The sequence below is a fragment of the Protopterus annectens genome, chromosome 3.part0, assembly GCF_019279795.1.
Source record: "Protopterus annectens isolate FY-2018-M chromosome 3.part0, PAN1.0, whole genome shotgun sequence".
NCBI lineage: Eukaryota > Metazoa > Chordata > Ceratodontiformes > Protopteridae > Protopterus > Protopterus annectens.
The window spans coordinates 1,049,746,733-1,049,754,232 of record NC_056731.1 but is presented as its reverse complement, the minus strand read 5'-3'; positions in this window follow the sequence as shown (position 1 = coordinate 1,049,754,232).

The following is a 7,500-nucleotide window of genomic DNA, read 5'->3' as shown; positions in this document are numbered from 1 at the left end:
AAGTACAATGAAATGAGTGCTTCCAATCACACTTTTAGATTTATGGGTTTAGAACAAATTAAATTAGCCTTGGACATAGGATGGGGAATATTATAAATCTTACTGAACAAAGTGAACTTAGATGGATATTAAAGCTTAGAGCTGAAAAAGGACTATGCCTTAATGGTAAAATTTCTATGAGGAGTGTATTGGAAGCAAGGGGTTTACCTCGTAAATAGGCATAGATGTATGTACATCAGGCTATATAGAATTTTTATCAATACAGAGGGGCTACATCTATCTTGGTTTACATCAGGAAATATATATAAAGATGACCCTATACATGACCTAATAAAGTTAATTTAGTATTGTATACATATGTGTATATGTGTGTATGTACGAACATGCAACCAAGGTAGAACTGCTGATAAGCCCATTTATGCTATAGTTTTTGCAAATATATCTTTGGTTAATATTAGCTTATGTATACTATTGCTTTTAGTTTCTATATGCATAGAGTTTATATATATATATATATATATATATATATATATATATATATATTATATTTTTAAAATGTAATTATGCTATGCTTTCAGTGGGGTCTATTTACCATGCATAACAAATAGTGTTGGGGTATGTATCAGTGACTATTTAACTTATATGTCCATATTTTCAAGATAATATGTAGTGATAGTAGTATAATAGTTTTCATTTTACAAGTTTATTTAGTTGGTTATAGTTTATTTAGATATATTCATATAGGATACATTGAATAATATATGTGGAATATTGGCTAATGCTATGGAAACGAATATACATTTGTACCTAGAGCTATTTATACCTCTAGGTTTATAGAGTAGTACTAGGTTAAGTGCCCTTGTGAGCCATTTTAAGTCTAGCCAATTACCCGTTGTGAGACTCAAACCCTGCATTTTGTGTTTGTAAGGCAAACACCTTAACCATTAGGCCACCCTCCCAACCTTTACCGTACTTCTCAAGTGTACCTCATTACGAGGAACATACCTCATTTGGGGTCTTAAAAAGTTCATGTTCCTCGAAGTTCTTTAAAGTTCCAAATTGAAAGAGCGTCACACATTCAGTGTTAGGAATTTTTTTAAGTGAAATCCATGATGAATAGAAAATAATCATATTAATTCATTAAAAGATCTTCTTTATAAGTAAAATCAGCATATTTTAACCATCCTATGACCTTCCTAGTTGAAGTTGTTAATAAGCCATTAGTATGTGTTCCACATTTTGCCCATTTGTTCCACATTGTGAGGGCTAGTGTTCCTCATTTTGGAGATAGAAGGTTGAGAGCTATGACCTTTACTCTATTTAAATCAGTTGAATTTGTACTATTTATGGATGTTTTTTATCTGGCTTACGATGAAGAAATGCAAACAATATTATATATATATATATATATATATATATATATATATATATATATATATATATATATATCACAAAGCTATTCATTTAGCTGCATTAGAATGATAATATCGAGTGATGTCATGTTGTAGCGCATTCGCGAGGGATCAACATAATAAGTGCATCGGCATTTACAATGAGTGGATATATATCGTAAATGCGTATTTGTTGACATAACTTTGGGTCGCTTCATATATTTTTTGAAAAATGGAAGATGCGATTAGGTACATTGGAAGGTACTAACTATATTTTGTTTTTAAAAGAAACGAAAAACTGGGTAGTTTATGTAAGCTGACTTACTTATTCGAAAGAATAAGGTGCTGAAGTAGAAGGTTATAATCGCATAATAGCTATATAAAGCCTTTAGTTATTAAAGTTGCTTATATATTAGCTAAGCCTATATGTGTCAACTTAAAAATGCAATGCAGGGACGTACTTGAATATATTGTTTTTATAACTACATGTTTGAGAAAGCAGCAAATAAAAGAAAAAAAAAAATATATATATATATATATATATATATATATATATATATATATATAGATATAGTTTGCATTTCTATGTGGAATAAGTGTTTGTATGCATGTACGACTTAGTTTTATGGCAGGATTTTTATTCATGTAATGTGATACATGAAAAAGCAGTTTAACATATCGTTTGTTGTTATTTTGAATTGTGTGAGCTGACTATCAATGACGCTCATTAGTTAGAAGGCATTGTTGAAGTAAAATGATTTGCTACAAGGAATATTTGAATTTAATGAGTGGGAGGATATGTGTTTATAAAATTGTTTGGTGGTTCATGTATCTTTGTTTGTATATGGTCTGATGAATCCACATCTTGTGGTGGAAGCGCTTACCTGGTAATAAATGTTCTGGTTTTATTGAATGGTTATGTTAGTCATGCTTCAGTATACCGTTGCTGTCTTTTCCTGTTTTAATCATTTAAAATATAAACAGCATATTTGTATTACACTGTGGAATTTAGATTCATATATGTAATTTTATGTTTAGAATATTTTTGCCTAGTACTTGACTACAGAGGTGTTTTGTCTACCTTGAGCTAACTATATATCAAAATCTAATGCCTGCATAAATGAAAATATAAACAGGTAGATAGAGCAATAGACAGAGAGGGGGTAAAGAAAGTGAGGAAGAGTTATACGATGTACTCTTAAATATAAAATACATAAAAAGTAGAAAGATCTTTTAATGAAAATAAAGCAATGAGAAAGTAATTTGGCAGTAAGCACATTTATTCTGCCAAACAAATTACTATACACAAAATAAGGAAGGGACGAGAGCAGGTGGTAAGGAGACCTAGTGAGGGGTAAACTAGATTATTATTCTGGTCTAGTACAGGAGCAGAGCCAAGTGAGTTTGAGGTTTTCCCTTAATAGCTGTTTAAATTTAGAAGTATTGTTAATATTAAATATATGTTGAGGTATATCATTCCATGTTTTGGCAACTTTATGTGAGTATAAGGAATCACCATAGCTATTGTTTGACCTACTGACCTTTAAACTTAATTTGTTAGTAGTCCTTAACATTCTGCTGCTAGAATAGGGCTGAACAAGTCTGCTAATGGATGGGCAATGAAGTTCATGTATTTATGCTGTCAAAACATGGAGTATACTCTTTCTGCTTCCATCCACAAATAGTACTGTAGAGCTATTCTTCAAATAACTTTTCCTTGCTACTCAGATCCAGGTGATATTTCTAGGGAGCACTTGCCTTATTAGCATGAGCTGCACCCCCACATTGCCACATTTGTATGCAGCTTTGCCACCAATAAGACAATTAAAAAAAAAGGTTTTGCCATTTGTGTTGTCTAGGGGTAAAATAATATAATAAACACAAATACTGAATGCAAATCTGTAGTCAGTCATTTGAGGCAGACCCTAAGATTCAGAAACATCTTCAGTGCTCACAGAAATTGCATGCTGCAGAAAGGTAAATTACTGCATCAGTGAGAAAATGCAGTTCAGAGATATGTTCTCCCTCAGAACTCATGCATCATGTCGGCAAATGTAACATGCTGTGATCTCACCCACACAGATGCGCGTGCGCACACACACACACACACACACACACACACACACACACACACAAAACCATACACATGATGAACAATCACATGCATACAGGCACACAGATGAACACACTGGCACATGTACACACACACAAACTTAGACACACAAAAATTAATGCAGCTTCATTCAGGTTCCTATAGGTTTGCACACACATGCTCATTCACCCATGTACACAAACTAACACATTTCAACAATTTACAGTTCTCTAAAATGTGGTGTTGTCAAAGATCTTTAATCATAAGAAGCATTGCTGCATTCAACACTGATTTATTTTTAAGAAATTAGGATTATTTTCGAAAGATTATAGTGAGATTCAGAGAAAGCTTCTTAGTCTGTGTTAATTTGTTAATGTTGGTTAATGAATTATTATGAAGGCTAGAATCTCCAATCCATAGACAATTTAAACTATCACTAAGACATGGTAAAATGATAAAGGGCTCAATCTACTGTAAATGTTAAGGAATGCAGTATAATATACTTCAGAAAAAAATGCTATCACTGCTTCGTCAATAATACCTTAAGTCCTCAGTGTTTCTGTCAACAGAGACCTGGGCACCTGGATAGCTGGCTTCCTTTTCTTTGATCAACATGTAGCAACATAGCCAGGAAACCCTTCTATATATCATAATTAATCAACAAGGGCATCACTTTCAAAGCCAAGATATTGTTCCAATGTACTCTGTCCTGGTTAGACACATTATGGAATGCAATCCATCATCTGGATTGCATCTCACTGGAGATATTTAAAAAAAAACACTTGAAATACCTCAGAGATTCCTACCAAAAAGAATATTGGGTTTCAGAACACTTTTCTATCAGGAAGGACTGGCATCTCTCCCCTGTAGTCATAGTCATGTGTACCTCTCTTTCTTTGCCCTCAGGAATCTCATTATCCAAGATACACTTGTTCTTAATGTGTCAAAAAGCACAGCCAATACTGGAACAAGTGATCTAAATCTAAATCAGGAAACAAATATATAAAGCACGCTTTGGCGAGCTATTCTGGCATTAGAGAACTTGGCATAGCTCCTTGTGGTCCCCTGCAGAGTTCCTAAGGCAGCAGAGAGCAGAAAAAGCGACTTTCTTGATTCTAAGTATTTTTTAAGCATTTTTTATTGCTTTTTTTTTACCTTTCGTGCATTTCGACCACTGTTTGTGCTTATATTATTGTTATATTACCTGTTTTCTCTGTTTTTCTGAGCTTAATTTGTTGACTGCACTTCTTAGCTAAAGTTTTGCTTATAAGTTAACAAACAGGCTAATACACTCAAGTGTACTAGCCTTTGATAGCATTTAGTCGAAAAAACAAGCATTTACTGTATTTTCTGTCTGTGTGTGTAAAAAAACTAAAAAACAAAAAATACTTCTGCTTTCCTAACTTTCCTAGCTAGTTGTTCCAGTGATCAGATTTGCTGATCCCTGGGCTTTGTATTTGGTTCCTGTGTTCCTCCATTTTCTTGTGTGGCCAGAGGGAAGTTTCTTTACTCACCAGTGAGAGTGAGGAGTACTGAGCTGCCTGTTTGTCCTCAGAGGAGTGGTTAGAGACAGCAACTGGTAATTCATTGGCCTTTTTGGGTCATTTCCTGTTTTTTCCAGCCCCCTGCTATAAAGCACGCTTTAGCGCGGAGTTGCTACAGGAGCACACAAGAGCAGCGGCGGTTAATCAAGGTTAAACTATTCGGGCTACCTAAAGTCCACTCTTCAAATTTTCCCTTAAAACAGCCTTCCCTGAACTGTACTGCTGATCTAACCAGCGTATTCTATATCTAAAAAGCTCAGCTCTACTTGATTCCTAAGTAGAATATTCTCTATCTGTAAAGCCTAGCACTTGCTCCTAAAGTACTTTTTTACTTGATATAGCACTTTTATTATACATAGTACCCCACCAGCCAAAAACCCCATTCGATCACCCACATCCCCCGGAGTCTTTTAAAGTCCTTGTCTATTCCTTCTAGCATGTCGAGGGATCAGTTGCTAGTGTCCTCTCCTGCTCAGCTGGTGAATCTGGGAATATTGAGGCAATGTTACAATTGTCTCATATACACGGACAACCCTCTCCTTCTCCCACAAAACACAAATACATGCGAGAGATGCAACTATATAGCCAAACTGGAGGCTGAGCTCTCTCAACATAGGACTGGTAAGACCAGACAGGAGGAGAAGGTAACCACACACACCACAAACCCAGTCTCACATAGTACTATCACAACTTCAAATCATACACATATATACACAAAGACATATTCGGAGGCTCTGATCAAAAATCTACCAAAACAGCAGAGGCCACCAAAGCAGACACCCAAACAACTGCCACTTCAGGACACAACACATGCAACACATAGACCACATAGTCAGTGTGCCAAACAGTCACAGCCCTTAAGGCCAAACACAATGCCAAACACACTCGTCATTGGTGACTCCATAGTCAGACACACTGACGTCCCGTTCACCAGATTGAACAAGGAAAAGGTCACAGTAAGCTGCCTGTCGGGTGCTAGAATCCGCCACATAACGCAAGCACTCAGGTCTCTCAACAGCAGGTACAAGTACAACTCTGTCATTGTCCACGCTGGTGTGAACGACCTGAGACGTACCTCCTTGGACTACATGAAAGGAGATATAGAGGAGCTCTCTTATTATGTAGCCCAGGCAGGTATGACCCTGACCTTGAGCAGTATCCTACCTTCACCAAGAATGATGCCACAATACAGAGACAAGATGATCAGCTTTAATAATTGGCTTAAACTCTGGTGTCATTCAAAGGGAATCCAATATCTGTCTGCCTGGGATGACATGCTGGACAAACCACACTGCTTCGCAAGGGATGGCTTGCACCTGTCACCCCTGGGCTTCCGGATATTGGCAAAGGCTCTTGCCACCCCCATAGTGCCTTTTTAGGCAAGGCTCAAATTCTAAACCTACCACCCTAGAACACAAAAAAGGAAAAAAACTAAGGGTAATGCTGCTCAATGCCAGAAGTCTCAACCTCGAGATGCACGCACTCGAGGCCCTTCTCAGTATGGAGAACATCGATGTCTGTGCTGTGACTGAAACCTGGTTCAAGGCTCCCGAGAGCACCCCGGCACTATCAGGCTTTACCTCTTATCATGCGTTCCGGCCCCAAAATCCGGACAACACCAAGAAAGGAGGGGGGGTGTCTATATTCATCAAGAACACCCACACCTCAAGGTTGGTGGCAATGCACGATGCATCGGAGACCATCCAGGTGCAACTAACCATAGGCAAGACTGCTCTGCAATTTGTAGCATGTTACAGGCCACCCTCTCAATCTCAGGAACCTCACATAGCTTTCCTGAAAACACTGGAGGGAATAAATGTATCTCCAAACACCATTATACTAGGTGATTTCAACTACCCGAATATAGACTGGGATCACTACTCTAGCCCCAACAATCTAGCCCAAAGGTTTCTAGAGTTCATAAACTCAAATGCCATGGAACAACTAGTCACCATTCCCACAAGAGGAGATTACATACTAGATCTCATCATCACGAACATGGGGTCACAATGTTCAACACTGGAAGTATACCCTTCACTGGTGAGATCAGACCATAAACTAATCTCACTGGAAGTCCACATCCCGCCCCCACCTGAGATAAAAAAGACCACAGTGAAGAACTTCTCAAAAGCTGACCTCACACTTCTAAAGGCTAGTGTGGTCTCTTTTATGGCCCCCGGGACTGTGGAAACCATTACTCAAGCCGCTGAATCATTTACAAATGCCTTCTACCAGCACCTACAGGACTGCATGGATCAGGCAATCCCAAACAAAACAAAGACCCTTTGTACCAAAGGCAAGCGTCCAGTTTGGTGGACCCCAGCCATAAACAAGCTCTACAACAAAAGGAGGAAGCTACTACAAGATAGAGCAAAATCCTTAAAAGGGAAAACACCCTTGATCATTATAAGTAAAAAATTAAGATCTCTCATAAAATCATCCAAGGCAAATTTTGAGAGAAAAGTCGCCAAGG